Below are 16,995 nucleotides of genomic sequence, written 5' to 3' on the forward strand. Positions count from 1 at the left end.
TGTGTGAGGCACTCCACTGTAATTAACTTCATATTTCACAGAGTTCGTTGGAAGCAACTTGCCCGAACCGGCGAAAACATGCGGTCCTCTCTCGTGAAAATAACAGCACATTTTTCTATAGTTAAAGAAGCAGATTAATTCAAGAAATATTCAGCCGTGGTGCAAAATATAGAAAAGAATGTATTTTTGGAAATTAATTTGCTGTCTAAAGTGTAGCAACTAGTACAATATTAATAACGATGGAAGGAAGATTACCGTTTAGCATACCGTCGATGACGAGGTAATTAGAGACAGAGCACAATATCGGACTGTTTTGTTAAGGCTGGAATTACACTATCAGATTTTCTTAGACAAAGAAATGTCATCAAATATTCATCACAGTTTCTTTCACAAAGATATTTGACGTGGCACAAATAGGGATATTATACTGTCATCAAATTTCCTTTGATAAAGATCTTTGACGTCACGGTTTCTTCGGAGTGGCCGCCGGAAACTTATTACTGTGCTCTGAAGTTGCATGTAGCAGAGTTGCACCACATTTACATTTTGAAGAGGAGCAAAGGAAAAGAAAAAGGCAACATATTTGCGTGAAGCTCTGGGTTTCACGGCGAGATGATACAAGCATCCCACAAAATATATTACGGTAGCTGCCACAAAATATGTTACGGTAGCTGCAAGTGGTGGACGGAAAGTCGTATGAAAAGTTACTTGCGAATGGACGAGATTACATTTCAATATGTGTTCTAGAAAGTGGCTCTTCTTATTACGAAGCATAACGGTCGCCTCAGAAGTGCTAAATCAGCAAAAGACAGATCTAACGAGACGCTGCGATTTCTTGCAAGAGGAGAAAGCTACTCTAGTTTACAGTATACCACTCGAATACAGCAGGGTACATTAATGAAAATAATACCAGAAACGTGTGAAGATATTTATAAAGCACTGAAGGAAGAATATGTGAAGCAAATAACTGTTTACTACATACTGCAGCCATTAAGAAATACTTTTATTTCTGTGAAAGCTGTAGAATTTCCCCTTTATATCCTCTGGGGTACATCCTGGCAGTACTTTATGGCTAATCGCCTCTACATTTTTTTATAGCTCTCGCTTCTTCTTGTTCTATTTTTGTATTCCCGCGAGTTACGCAGTGCCTCATCTGCCTCGTTCATTTCTATCAGTTTCGCCGGAGAAGAGAAGCACCATGTAAATTTCAAAGCCGAGGCGATAAACATCAAATGTCAGGCAGCAGCGGCAATGGTCGCGCTCCAAGCGTTTATATTTCTTCATACATTAATCTAAAGACGAACGCTTTCTTTGAACAAATATAAGGTGAGGCGCTAGATTTGGTCAAAGAAAATTCGGCCAAAGCCTAACTTTTACAAATTTCTTATTTCGCTATCAAATTTTATTTCATAAAGAAACTTCGTCAAAGAAAATTTAGTAGTGTAATACAGCCTAAGGACGGCGAAGGCAATCGAGCGCGCCCTTTCAGAGGAACGCCCCCCAGCATTTACCTGGAGAGATAGGCGAAATCATGGTAAACAAAATCTAGATGGCGAAAGACGGCTTTGAACAGTGGTCATTCCGAATGCGAGCCCATTGTGCTAACCACCCACCACCCATAGCCATGAGTACAGCATTAGAACAGAAATACAAATGCCGCAGGAAACTGCAACAAGATGTAGATTTAAAATAAGCTGATGAACAAAATTCTTAGACAGTTCCACAAGACGGTTCATTTTAGCACCAGTATTTTACGAAGGACTTGGAACAATTACAGTGTCCGCGGTACATTTCGGGCAATGACCGAAACGAGACTCTACAGAAGGCCACAGAAAAGCGTCATTCCCTGTCATCACCTTCTGAAAGTATCGGGCCAAACTGCTAATAGTAATAAGTACCTTGCCCCATGGAGGATTCATTCCTTGTGATGTATGTATGCACCTGAAGAATTTAGGAAATTTGAATATAATGGGTAACTTGCTCTGTTATACAACGGAATAAACAGCAGTTTCCGTAGCCGAGCTCGCCACCAAACGGTTGTATGACGTTGCTCGACTAGGAGGTAGCCACTTCGAATCCAGGTTATGGACCATTGCGTAATTTCAGGATTTTACGTATGTAAAAGCTAAGTTGTTGACTTGACTAGTGCCTTCCATGTAAGCCACGCACGGTCGTGGCGCTTGAAACACTTGTCGGTGCTCCAACGCCATCCAGCGGGTGCCATGTCTTCCGCAGCGCAGACAGTTCGGCTTGACACTACAGCTCGAACCTTATGCCTGTCGGGTTTCTTGTCTACATTAAGTTCCTAATTGATGAAGCTTAAGCTTAAACTGAGGACACGCGACTGGTTCGTTAAAGTCAGTTGTACCTATGTACTCTACGGACTATTGTTTTATTGTAATGTCCATCATAAGACTCTTGTAATGACTACAATATTTAAAAAGTTTTGTTTATTTTTCATATCATTAGAGGATGGGATAATCCCGAAACGCGTCATTATAACAAACAATAAATAAATTCACAAAAAACAGTGAATAATTTTGAGCAACCTTACACTCTATTTCATAATAAAGGAATTTTCATTGACAGTATTTGGTCGGAAAGGGGTCAGAATGTGGTAGCTTGCATTTCCTGGGAACCTTTGTGCAAATGACCTGGTTCAAACACCCGGTTTCTCCGTAGTGTCACACGGAGTGAGATTGTATGACGCTGTTAATGGTGACTCATGCGCCGGGTGGGGTCGCTAAACTTGGCTACCCACGGTGCCATCCGAGAGGAGCGGTGCTCGCACTAGCTTTCATCCTCTGTCTTCTCTCTCAAACAACATGTAGGTGATACCAGACTAAGCACGCACTCGTCACAGTATCTTACAATGGAGAGACAAACTTACGATACAGCAGTCACATTTCACAAAGGAAAGTGTCATTGTTCGCATCGCGAGAAATAGGCGGCTGAATTACCGGTGGTGGGCGGGGTCTCTCCCTCAAAAATAACATATCACTTTACTTTTGTAATGGAATTAGATTCTATTTCTTATACAAAAAAATGGCTCTGAGCACTATGGGACTTAACTTCTGAGGTCATCAGTCCCCTAGAACTTAGAACTACTTAAACCTAACTAACCTAAGGACGTCACACACATCCACGTCCGAGGCAGGATTCGAACCTGCGACCGTAGCGTATTTCTTATACAATTTTCCTTTTGGGGACCATCGTTACCGTATCACGGTAGACTTGCATCTTTATTCATCAGATACATGAAATGATCGCAGTTGCGAATGTGGACGACTGCCAGTTGTACAGGGTGATTCAAAAAGAATACCACAACCTTAAAAATGTGTATTTAATGAAAGAAACATAATATAACCTTCTGTTATACATCATTACAAAGAGTATTTAAAAAGGTTTTTTTTTCACTCAAAAACAAGTTCCGAGATGTTCAATATGGCCCCCTCCAGACACACGAGCAATATCAACCCGATACTCCAACTCGTTCCACACTCTCTGTAGCATATCAGGCGTAACAGTTTGGATAGCTGCTGTTATTTCTCGTTTCAAATCATCGATGGTGGCTGGGAGAGGTGGCCGAAACACCATATCCTTAACATACCCCCATAAGAAAAAATCGCAGGGGGTAAGATCAGGGCTTCTTGGAGGCCAGTGATGAAGTGCTCTGTCACGGGCTGCCTGGCTGCCGATCCATCGCCTCGGGTAGTTGACGTTCACGTAGTTACGGACAGATAAGTGCCAATGTGGTGGCGCTCCATTCTGCTGAAATATGAATTGTTGTGCTTCTTGTTCGAGCTGAGGGAACAGCCAATTCTCTAACATCTCCAGATACTGTAGTCCAGTTACAGTAGCACCTTCGAAGAAAAAGGGACCAAAAACTTTATTGGCTGAAATGGCACAGAAAACGTTCACCTTAGGCGAGTCACGTTCATACTGAGTTGTTTCCCGCGGATTCTCAGTGCCCCATATACAAACATTGTGACGGTTGACTTTCCCGTTAGTGTGGAAAGTTGTTTCATCACTAAACACAATCTTTGAAACGAAAGATTCATCTGTTTCCATTTGAGCAAGGATAAAATCACAGAAATCGATTCTTTTAATCTTATCAGCTGCAGACAGTGCTTGAACCAATTTCAGACGATAAGGTTTCATAACTAACCTTTTTCGTAGGACTCTCCATACAGTTGATTGTGGAATTTGCAGCTCTCTGCTAGCTCTGCGAGTCGATTTTCCTGGGCTGCGAACAAATGCTTGCTGGATGCGTGCTACATTTTCATCACTCGTTCTCAGCCGTCCAGAACTTTTCCCTTTGCACAAACACCCATTCTCTGTAAACTGTTTATACCAACGTTTAATACACCACCTATCAGGAGGTTTAACACCATACTTCGTTCGAAATGCACGCCGAACAACTGTCGTCGATTCACTTCTGCCGTACTCAATAACACAAGAAGCTTTCTGTTGAGCGGTCGCCATCTTAGCATCAACTGACGCTGACGCCTAGTCCACAGCGCCTCAAGCGAACAAATGTACAACTAAATGAAACTTTATAGCTCCCTTAATTCGCCGACAGATAGTGCTTAGCTCTGCCTTTTGTCGTTGCAGAGTTTTAAATTCCTAAAGTTGTGGTATTCTTTTTGAATCACCCTGTATATTGGAATGACGACAATCAAAATTTGCGACAGACCGGACCTCGAACCCGGATCCCACGCTTATCGCGAGCAGGGGCCTTACCAGTAAGTTACTCGCGGCCTGCCAGTTTCCATTGTCGTCATTCCAGTATGCTGTATTCATTGTTGACATATGGAAGTTCAGGTCTGGCCGTGAGTCTGCTCGAATAGCCTACTGGTAGGCGCCCGCTCGCAATAAAGTGGCGAGATATCCAGGCTCAAGTCCAGGTCCAGCACAAATTTTCATCTTTGTTGACCCATTATGGACCGTGGGACAAAGGCTGGCATGTATTTCTGATGGAATAATTTACCAACAGCCGTAAGTATTGTAGAAATTTATTTTATAAACTTCTTGTGTGCTACCAGTTTCGGCATTACATTGATGTCATCTTCAGGCCCCACACGTCATAGTCGTAAAATCGCTACAGACGGAAGGAGCCATAAAACTGGATCCGTTTCGCCTGGCCACCAAGAGCTGTTGCATAACGATTTGATTCACGGATCCAGTTCAAAAATGGTTCAAATGGCTCTGAGCACTATGCGACTTAACTTCTGAGGTCACCAGTCGCCTAGAACTTAGAACTAATTAAACCTAACTAACCTAAGGACATCACACACATCCATGCGCGAGGCAGTATTCGAACCTGCGACCGTAGCGGTCGCTCGGCTCCAGACTGAAGCGCCTAGAACCGCACGGCCACTCCGGCCGGCACGGATCCAGTTATATGGCTCCTTCCGTGTATAGCGATTTTACGACGATGGCGTGTGGGGCCTGAAGATAACATCAAGGTAATGCCGTAACTGGTAGAACATAAGAAGTTTATAAAATAAATTTCTACAATACATACGGCTGCTGGTAAATTATTGCATCGAGAAAGACAAATTTTCCTTGTCGTCATTCCATTACACAGGTGATGGTTGTCCATATTCGTAGCTGCGAATACATATCATGTATTTCACAATGGCTGTAGTCGCCGCAGCGCCTGTTCCTTCGGTCATTCATGCATGTTTAAAGGAACTTGGCGTCGTATCTCTGAACAAACCAGGCACTGCAATATCGTATTCAGCATGTCATGTTAGTTGTTACGCAGCATGTTCAGGGACGAATAAAGTATCAATCGATTTCTTGACAGTAGCGGACTTCCTGTTTGTTTACTGCAAGCGTAAATACAGAGAAGGAGAAGAACATGACTTTTTCTGGTACTGGTTACGCTTATTGCGTCCCAGCCTAGACAGTACGCCAAGCGAAACTTACGAGCTTAAAGCACTGCTGTTGGCAATCAGAGAGGAGGTATCACTGTGCAGAAATTAGAAAACGTAGTATGGCAAGGAAAGCGTTTCTGAACAAGAGGAATTTGTTAACATCGAGTATAGGTTTTAGTATCAGAAAATCTTTTCTGAAAGTATTTGTATGGATTGTAGCCATGTATGGAAGTGAAACATGGACGATAACTAGTTTAGACAAAAAGAGAATAGAAGCTTTCGAAATGTGGTGCTATAGAAGAATGCTGAAAATTAGACGGGTCGGTCACGTATGTAATGAGGTACTGAACAGAATTGGGGAGAAGAGGAATTTGTGGCAGAACTTGACTAGAAGAAGAGGTAGGTTGGTAGGACATGTTCTGAGGCATCAAGGGAGGAAGCTTGGTGGGTAAAAATCGTAGAGGAAGACCAAGAGATGAATACTAAGCAGATTCAGAAGGATGTAGGTTGCAGCAGTTATTCGGAGGTGAAGAGGCTTGATAGAGTAGCTTGGAGGGCTGCATCAAACCAGTGCTGAAGACCACAACAACAACAACAACAACAACAACAAGACAACAGTATGGGCTTGGGTGATGGAGCACCATGTGCTAGAAATATTTTCAGATTTCGAAGTCACAAAGAACACAATATACACTCCTAGAAATTGAAATAAGAACACCGTGAATTCATTGTCCCAGGAAGGGGAAACTTTATTGACACATTCCTGGGGTCAGATACATGATCACACTGACAGAACCACAGGCACATAGACACAGGCAACAGAGCATGCACAATGTCGGCACTAGTACAGTGTATACCCACCTTTCGCAGCAATGCAGGCTGCTATTCTCCCATGGAGACGATTGTAGAGATGCTGGATGTAGTCCTGTGGAACGCCTTAACATGCCATTTCCACCTGGCGCCTCAGTTGGACCAGCGTTCGTGCTGGACGTGCAGACCGCATGAGACGACGCTTCATCCAGTCCCAAACATGCTCAATGGGGGACAGATCCGGAGATCTTGCTGGCCAGGGTAGTTGACTTACACCTTCTAGAGCACGTTGGGTGGCACGGGATACATGCGGACGTGCATTGTCCTGTTGGAACAGCAAGTTCCCTTGCCGGTCTAGGAATGGTAGAACGATGGGTTCGATGACGGTTTGGATGTACCGTGCACTATTCAGTGTCCCCTCGACGATTACCAGTGGTGTACGGCCAGTGTAGGAGATCGCTCCCCACACCATGATGCCAGGTGTTGGCCCTGTGTGCCTCGGTCGTATGCAGTCCTGATTGTGGCGCTCACCTGCACGGCGCCAAACACGCATACGACCATCATTGGCACCAAGGCAGAAGCGACTCTCATCGCTGAAGACGACACGTCTCCATTCGTCCCTCCATTCACGCCTGTCGCGACACCACTGAAGGCGGGCTGCACGATGTTGGGGCGTGAGCGGAAGACGGCCTAACGGTGTGCGGGACCGTAGCCCAGCTTCATGGAGACGGTTGCGAATGGTCCTCGCCGATACCCCAGGAGCAACAGTGTCCCTAATTTGCTGGGAAGTGGCGGTGCGGTCCCCTACGGCACTGCGTAGGATCCTACGGTCTTGGCGTGCATCCGTGCGTCGCTGCGGTCCGGTCCCAGGTCGACGGGCACGTGCACCTTCCGCCGACCACTGGCGACAACATCGATGTACTGTGGAGACCTCACGCCCCACGTGTGAGCAATTCGGCGGTACGTCCACCCGGCCTCCCGCATGCCCACTATACGCCCTCGCTCAAAGTCCGTCAACTGCACATACGGTTCACGTCCACGCTGTCGCGGCATGTTACCAGTGTAAAGACTGCGATGGGGCTCCGTATGCCACGGCAAACTGGCTGACACTGACGGCGGCGGTGCACAAATGCTGCGCAGCTAGCGCCATTCGACAGCCAACACCGCGGTTCCTGGTGTGTCCGCTGTGCCGTGCGTGTGATCATTGCTTGTACAGCCCTCTCGCAGTGTCCGGAGCAAGTATGGTGGGTCTGACACCGGTGTCAATGTGTTCTTTTTTCCATTTCCAGGAGTGTAGATTTCCACCTTCTACGATTAAATGGTCACCCTGTCACAGTGCAACTGTGAACTGCCTCGCAAGAGAAGCACTGGGATGCCCAGTTTGTAAGTATTCCTCGTACAATGGAATGATTAAGACACTTCGGCTGTTTAGCGTAAAAATTTCGAATTTAATTTATTTTTGCGACTTGTTCCCGCGTTGCATTTCTCTGTCTTCACTCCCACAGACTGACGTGTAGGAAGAATCCATCCTCAGTTGATGAACGAAGGGATCATGTTGTTGAAAGTGAGGTCTGCGGATACCAGTTACTGAATACTGGCCCCTATTTCTATTGCATGACACAGAATTCTTCCTAAATGTCGGTCAGGGGGCATGAAGATGGCGTAGTGAAACGCCGAAACATTCGAAATATAGACAGATGAAGGTGTTTTTGATTTTACATTTTATTTTGCTAAACGTGTAGGTAGTGTACACGCAACGTGATTTGGAACCTTAGTTTAAGGTCAGACTCTTGAGACGTCAGACCACGTCACGGTTCGAGTGAGGCCGAGGTACTGACGTTATCTATACCTGCAGCTATTCTCTGCCAAGCCACCTCGCGGAAGATCATTCGGTACCACTTTCATTCCCTCCCTTTACTGTGTCACTCGCGAAAGATTCATGGAAGGACGACTGTCCGTAAGCCTTCCTAAGTTTTTGATTTTTCTCTCGGAATTTCAGTAGTATAATTCTCCGTGATCCACAACATGACTCATGTAACGTCCGCCACCTGAATTGCAGAGCTTCTCCGTAATGCTCTCGTGTCGACCACAAGACCTCGTGACGATATGTGCCACTTTTCGTTGGACGTTCCCTATATTTTCTACACTACTGCCCATTAAAATTGCTATACCACGAAGATGACGTGCTACAGACGCGAAATTTAACCGACAGGTAGAAGATGCTGTGATATGCAAATTATTAGCTTTTCAGAGCATTCACACAAGGTTGGCGCCGGTGGCGACACCTACAACGTGCTGACATTAGGAAAGTTTCCAAACCATTTCTCATACACAAACAGCAGTTGACGGGCGTTGCCTGGTGAAACGTTGTTGTGATGCCTCGTGTAAGGAGGAGAAATGCGTACCATCACGTTACCGACTTTAATAAAGGTCGGATTGTAGCCTATCGCGATTGCGGTTTATCGTACTGCGACACTGCTGCTCGCGTTGGTCGAGATCCAATGACTGTTAGCATAATATGGAATCGGTGGATTCAGGAGGGTAATACGGCTGCTGGATCCCAACGCCTCATATCACAAGCAGTCGAGATGACAGGCATCTTATCCGCATGGCTGTAACGGATGGTGCAGCCACGTCTCGATCCGTGAGTCAACAGATGGGGACGTTTGCAAGACAACAACCATCTGCACGAACAGTTGGGCGACGTTTGCAGCAGCATGGGATATCAGCTCGGAGACAATGGCTGCGGTTACCCTTGACGCTCCACCACAGACAGACGCGCCTGTGATGGTGTACTCAACGACGACCGTGGGTGCACGAATGGCAAAACGTAATGAATCCAGGTTCTGTTTACAGCATCATGATGGTTGCATCCGTGTTTGGCGACATCGCGGTGAACGCACATTGGAAGCGTGCATTCGTCATCGCCATACGGGCGTATCACCCGGCGTGATGGTATAGGGTGCCATTGGTTACACGTCTCGGTCACCTCTTGTTCGCATTGACGGCACTTTGAACAGTGGACGTTACATTTCAGATGTGTTACGACTCGTGGCTCTACCCTTCATACGATCCCTGCGAAACCTTACATTTCAGCAGGATATTGCACGACCGCATGTTGCAGGTCCTGTACGGGCCTTTTTGGATACAGAAAATGTTCGACTGCTGCCCTGGCCAGCACATTCGCCAGATCTCTCACCAATTGAAAACGTCTGGTCAATGGTGGCCGAGCAACTGGCTCGTCACAATACGCCAGTCACTATTCTTGATGAACTGTGGTATCGTGTTGAAGCTGCACGGGCAGCTGCACCTGTACACGTCATCCAAGATCTGTTTGACTCAATGCCCAGGCGTATCAAGGCCGTTATTACGGCCAGAGGTGGTTGTTCTGGGTACTGATTTCTCAGGATCTATGCACCTAAACTGCGTCAAAATGTAATAATATGTCAGTTCTAGTATAATATATTTGTCCAATGAATACACGTTTATCATCTGCATTTCTTCTTGGTGTAGCAATTTTAATTGTCAGTAGTGTCTTAATCCGGCCTGGTCACACTACTAAGCAGTACTCAGGAATAGGTCGAACGGGTATCTGTAAGCCATTTCTTTCGTCGATGAATTACATTTCCTGAAAAATCTTAACCTAGCAGCTGCTTTTTCAGTAACTACTCTTTAGGCCACTCGAGAAGGTAACTCACAAATATTTTACATTAGCTACCGTTGAGAGTGAATTATTGCCAATAGCATAATGTCACAGTAATGGATCTCTTTGCCTATTTATTTATGAGAGGTTATGTTTATTCACGTTCGGGCTCTACTTCCTGTTCCGATGTTCGATTCTGTACAGGTATTTTCGGGTTCGCCAGTCTTCCTATCGACAACAGTTCGTCTGCGAAAAGCCTCACTGAGCTTCGGACGTTAACCACTGGTATATTTATACATACTGTAAACAATAAGGGCCGTATAACCATTAATTACGATACACTCAAAATTAGGCTATCTGGTTAGTTTATACAAAATAGAAGTTCGTAAATGATAACACGGAACTGAATCACGTAATGTAACTGCTCGCGGTGAGCGTGACTTATTTCAAAAGGGTCAGTTTACTTCATCCCTATTTTGGACCAGAAAAATACAGTACAGTGTGCAAATTCCTAAAATGATTACAGGTATTTAACATTAATAAACGGGGGCAAATATTACTAGGGAAGCGAGCGAGTGGTTTGCGAAACTGAATCAAGGGACATGGGAGTAATCACGACCTCTATATGAGAGCCAAACGATCAGATAACACGAACACATGTGACTACGTCGTCGGCAAATGTCAGCTGCATATTTCAACACCCGACATATACCACAGACACAAGACAGGTTTCCATGCCATTAACTTTAGCGTGGATACTGTGTTAAAAAAGGAGGTAGTGTGGTGAACACTTCTGTGACTGTCTTAATAGAGCAAACCGTTGATGCTAACGTCAACATTGATGGAGCTACTTCTTGTTTAACGTTACTCCTTCAAACTATCATTTGACTTAAAAACTGTAAATGACGGACGTTCTATGTGTGTCAAACATGGCACCCCATTGTATAATGTGGTGATTTCAAACGTGAGTCACGTAAAACACGTGAAGGGCTTATTTCAATAGTGGTACAAGTCCATTACCTCCACTTTTCTGTCTATAATGCTTCTGACATGCTTTCAGAAAGAAAGGTTCATCTCTAGCAAGAAGCTATATGCTTGAATATTTCTGATATCTCAACTGCAGATTTTTCAGCGCTCATTTAACTTTAGGACTCTGTATCTCAGAATGAACAAAAGTGGACTTTTACCACTATTGACATAAGCCCTTCATATCACTGTATACCGTATCTAGCTGTATGTTGTGCTGGCTGTATGCAATATCTCGAAACGCCTGTTAAAATGTAAATACTGCTGAATAACGAGTGATTAGATATTGTCAGTGACATTCTTAATGTATTACAGAGTCTGTCTACTTCCCTGGTAACTCCTCTTCATAGTACGTTCCATGTATCAAGATGTTTTGCACACTAAATATTATTTTACTCAAAATGAACTACTGTGTGAAGTCTCCAGGTGATTAACCATTTACAAATAAAATTTTATCCTGCAATAATTATATTTATAATTTGTTGACAAATATTTTCGATTGCCACTCGATCAATATTGTGCAAAAACGTGCACGGGGTCTGAGAGAAAAGGTGGGTGGGTGGAGCAAGAAATCGACTAATAGTAGTTTCGCTCAAGATTGATATGTTTGTGGGTAGAGAAAACAAAGTACAATTTCTAACACAATGAAAACTTGTCGTTATTAACAACCAAACATACTACTGCTATATCACCTTGCAATCGGTGTCTTCTAACATAATGCACGTCACAGACATAGTGTACTTCGTGTGAGACTTGTACATATTATTTTGCAATTAGGTATGTAGCATCCAGATAAATGAGTATAATTCCTTTATTCACATATTTCGTAGTTTTTGACACTGACTGTTAAGCACTAGGAAAAAGAAACATATCATGAACGGGGGGTCTAATTTAAAACCTAGAGCCATCTGACATTTTCAGCTGCAAAGAGAGTAGCAGCTAACGACAGAAAAGTTTTGAGATTTCATGTAAATAGCGTTGGGCACTCTTACTACTACCCAGTATCCATTAGATGTTCTGACTTCCCTCAAAGATACACTTGTGTGGCGATGCAGAATGTGAGTACAGTTCGCTATCATCACAATCTTCTTTTCTGAGAGAGGTGGGGGGAAGTGAACAGTTGCCCTACGCTACCTCTCTTAGGGTACGCCCTTTCGCTTGTGTTGTTTCCACACTTTGTTCTGTATTACAGAGGGGCATGTAGGACGTCTTTCATGAAGTCACCTGCGTCAAGAAGAGATGAGAGATTTGACACGTGCGAATAACAGACGCTGTTAACAGTGCACTATGTACGTTGCCGCCGCGCACCGAAGTACATCAGTCACTGCACATTGGCTACAATTATGACAATCTACAGCGAGTATCGTACTTCCAAAACGCACACTGGCGTCTCGTAATATCTGCAGCTCATGTCTGACTGGAAAAATATCGAATAATCGAATAAGCTTGCTGTGAATGCATGACTAACGATACAAAATAATCCGGTTGTTGATCAGCTGAGCATCGATTATTGTTTTATTTGAAGGCTTTGTTTTGTGTGTATGCAACTAATGTTGACGAGACTGGTACAGTAAGAAATATGCATAATTTAGTATGTCCAATCTGCAGAGGTTATTGCTTCTTCTGGGGAAAGAGTATTTTTTATTTAATCTCATTTGATCTTGCTTATAGCCCAGTAAAAATGATGCCTTTCTATTCTTTGTGCATTTGCTCTCATAAAATAGTTTCTACATTACGAATTGTTTATAAACATAAATGTATTGTGCAGCGTTTATAGAATCCGAAACGAGAACGATTTCGGCCTGTGAGTAGTGTCGGAATATGCCGCGTAATTTCAAAGTTGTTGAGACGCGGATTCGCTTAATCTTGATACAAAGGAGACCGAGCGCTGCAACATTCTGGAAGCAAAAAGACTCACTGCTTTCCTCTGTGTAGGAACCACCTGTCTTGCCGGTATGCCCTTCTGAGCAGTCAGCAGGTCCCACACAGTGGGAGCCCTGTTTCCTTTAAGCTTCCCTCCCTTTTGCAGCTGCTTTCCACCTGTGACAGCGAGTAGTGGGGCGATATTGGCGGCGAGTGTTGGCAACCCTGCGCGGCAGTTTAACTTTTGTTTGTCACACCTGTGCGCCGCAGCTCCAGTGTTTTCCACTCCGCTTTTCAAATCTGCTCTGCTCTACATGACCACATGCACAACATACAAGGCCAACGAAACAAGTACGAGCTGCCAACTCACATATTCAGCACCAAAACAGCTCACACAGTAGACTACCTGCGCCTGCAGCGGTGAACATGCAACGTCCTAGCTTTTCGCCAAGACACTGTTCGTATGTGAATCAAAACTTACAAAATAAAATGATAATCTGGTACGCGACGAGTGCCGTCAGCCATACACGATATTTCAAATGGGTGAACTTACCTTGATGCAGAAGTTCCAGAGAAGCCTCTTTACAGCGTGCAGTATGCAATCACATTTTTGACAGTGCACTTTGTGTGGGAATACTCCAGATTTAGAAGTATAGAAGGGAGGAAGTCATGCGTGAAATTACCACACTATCTTCAACATTGGTTACGATCAACACGCACTTCTGTTTGTATTTCACGGAACACTTTGCAGCTACACATGTTTGCGCTGGTCGGTATCACTCGTTTGTCTTCGGCAGATCGACGCTGTCAATCGGGCTCCGAAGCTGTGTGACCGCGCGACTGTCGGGATAAGAATTAAGCCGTCCCGTACACACACACGTACACAAACACAGACACGGACAATATACAACTCGACGGAGGTGGCCACCGGAGGCGGTCAACTGGCTGGCGCGCGTCGGTTCGCCTTCATTGTCCCCTCCCTCCCTCCCGCGCTCGCGTTCCCCCCTCCCTCACCCCCACCCCCCCGCCCCCACCACCTTGGTGAGGAATCCGGTCTCCCCACTACACCGGCAGACACCCGTCAGCCGGGGCCCCTGCTGCTTGTTTCGTCTGTCTGCAGACGGGTCCCGCCGACCCTCCAATTACAGACCTGGTAGGTAGATGGGATCTTAGCGAGACTGTTTTGTCTGGATCAGGTATGATGCCGGTGCAAAAATACAGACCGTTACCTACGCTATAAGACGACGCGACTGACCGACCTTGACAGTGAACTTCACTTGTGCTCCGTTCGAACCTGAAGCACCACACGGTGAACCAGTCACTTCCTGGGACTAAATCTTATCGCTGTCAACGTCGAGCAAGGTCGAAGAGCCGAGGCGAGTAACATCTGCCACAATTTTTACGGACAAGACGGCCACCCGACTGGCCCGTGAGAAGAGTGACCGAGGAGAAAGAAAGAGAGAGAAGGAGAGAGAGAGAGAGAGAGAGAGAGAGAGAGAGGGAGCTAATACCGGTTTGGGTGGCAGAGGCTGCAGCCGCCAGCGCCTATCTGTGAAGAATGTAGCCTCGAGCCGGGTTCAGCTTGTGTCCCGACGTCCACGTGAGGAACGCCCAAGGTTCCTCAAAGTTTAAAGACCTCTCGGCAACTGGAGACAGAATATGTAACAGTTCACGAAAGTCGTTGCCACGGAATGAGGCAGGATGAAGGTCAGTAACCGGAATAGGACCACACAAATCGACAACCTGCTGAACTGTGTGCATATGCTTGCATATGATGACTGCTTATTAAATGTATAGCCTTCGACCAACGTTAAACTTATCATTCATCGAGGAGATTTCGTTCTTTTTGCAGTTACTAGGGAAAATACAGACATTCACTTCTGTATAACGAGTAATCATACCGACCATTAATGTAGCTCATGAACATAAGTCAACAAAGGGGACTGAATGCTCCAAATTTTTGCGTGTACGGACTATTGGAAACTTGAACTGGAGGCTGCACATTACTCAGCTGCTCATATAATTAAGTTCAACTAATTTTGTAATTCGTGTAACTACTAGTCCTGCAGACAAACCAGTCAGACTCCTATAATGTTTTGCATATTTCCACTTAGACTGAAGGTAGTGAAATTCGTCATAAATAATAATCATCACAATCTGGGAAGAATACAAATTTCCATTCACACAACACACGAAGGAAAAAAAATTATCCTCATTACCCGTTATTAAACCTGTCAGTGGCTCAAAAGAGTCTTCAATATCAATTAATAAAATTTTTTGTTCATTTGTCCCGTGACATAATAAAATGTCTGACAGCAAAGCAAGTTTTGAAACTAACCTAGAATCATTTACTCTGGACAACAACTTCTATGCCACAGACGTATTCTGATTTAAAAACTAGTAGATTGTTTCATTAATGTTATAAATAATCGTGTGTAAATATCCTGTAAACTGTCTCGTTCCACATCATTTAGATAAATAAAAATCTTTCAAATTATTTATGGGACTAACTAGTCTAAAAATTTTGGCGATTAAAAGCTGATGCACGCGTGAGATGATTCGTCAGATAATTCAGACTGCAGCCAGACTCATGGACTGACATTATCTTGCGATCTAATTTACACTCTGTGATCAAAAGTATCCGGACACTTGGCTGAAAATGACTTACAAGTTCGTGGCGCCCTCCATAGGTAATGCTGGAATTCAGTATGGTGTTGGCCCACCCGTAGCCTTGATGACAGCTTCCACTCTCGCAGGTATACGTTCAATCAGGTGCTGGAAGTTTTCTTGGGGAATGGCTGCCCGTTCTTCAAGGAGTGCTGCACTGAGGAGAGGTATCGATGTCGGTCGGTGAGGCCTGGTACGAAATCGCCGTTCCAAAACTTCCGAAAGGTCTTCTATAGGATTCAAGTCAGGACTCTGTGCAGGCCAATCCATTAAAGGGATGTTATTCACATGTAACCAGTCTGCCACAGGCCGTGCATTATGAACAGGTGCTCGATCGTGTTGAAAGTTGCAATCGCCATTCCCGAACTGCTCTTCAACAGTGGGAAGCAAGAAGGTGCTTAAAACATCAATGGAGGCTTGTGCTGTGATAGTGCCACGCAAAACAACTAGGGGTGTAATATCCCTCCATGAAAAACACGACCACACCATAACACCACCGCCTCAGAATTTTACTGTTGGCACTACACACGATGGCAGATGACGTTCATCGGGCATTCACATTCACATTAACATTGCAAGATCACAGGTTAATGTGAGAGATAAGTTATTGTAAATGTGGATGCTGGTACATTAATAATCGTTGTAACCGCCATAATGTTGAGTGCAAGCACGGAAACTTGCTTGCAGTGTGTTGTACAGGTGGAATTCCATGCCTGTTCTACTTGGTCGGTCAATGCAGAATGGTCAAACCTGTTTGTGAGATGATGCTAGAGCTGTCCCATGTGTGCTCGATTGCAGACAGTTCTGGTGATAGAGCAGGCCAAGGCAACAAGTCGTCATTTTGTGCTTTCTACTCCATGCACAGCCATTGTCGGTCAGTTTGGCTGTAGCTCTGAAGATGATCATGTGATGATCGAAACCGGTCACCTTGCAATAAATGTATCTTGTGATCTCGACTGCTGTAATTATTTTCAGAAATTATACACTACCGGCCATTAAAATTGCTAACCACGAAGATGACGTGCTACAGACGCGAAATGTAACCGACAGGAAGATGCTGTGATATGCAGATGATTAGCTTTTCAGAGCATTCACACAAGGTTG

General features: G+C 44.6%; 1 protein-coding gene across 3 annotated transcripts in view; it reads right to left on the reverse strand.

Moving 5' to 3' along the window:
* LOC126235685 (ankyrin repeat and fibronectin type-III domain-containing protein 1) overlaps positions 1-14,151 on the reverse strand; it is a 760,613-nt gene extending 746,462 nt beyond the window's left edge. For all 3 annotated transcript variants that reach the window (XM_049944426.1, XM_049944427.1, XM_049944424.1), the window contains exon 1: positions 13,778-14,151. The gene's annotated coding sequence lies outside the window, so the exon portion shown is untranslated. The remainder of the gene's footprint in view (positions 1-13,777) is intronic.
* Positions 14,152-16,995: the final 2,844 nt, after the last annotated feature.

The sequence above is a fragment of the Schistocerca nitens genome, chromosome 2 (genome assembly GCF_023898315.1).
Source record: "Schistocerca nitens isolate TAMUIC-IGC-003100 chromosome 2, iqSchNite1.1, whole genome shotgun sequence".
Lineage (NCBI taxonomy): Eukaryota > Metazoa > Arthropoda > Insecta > Orthoptera > Acrididae > Schistocerca > Schistocerca nitens.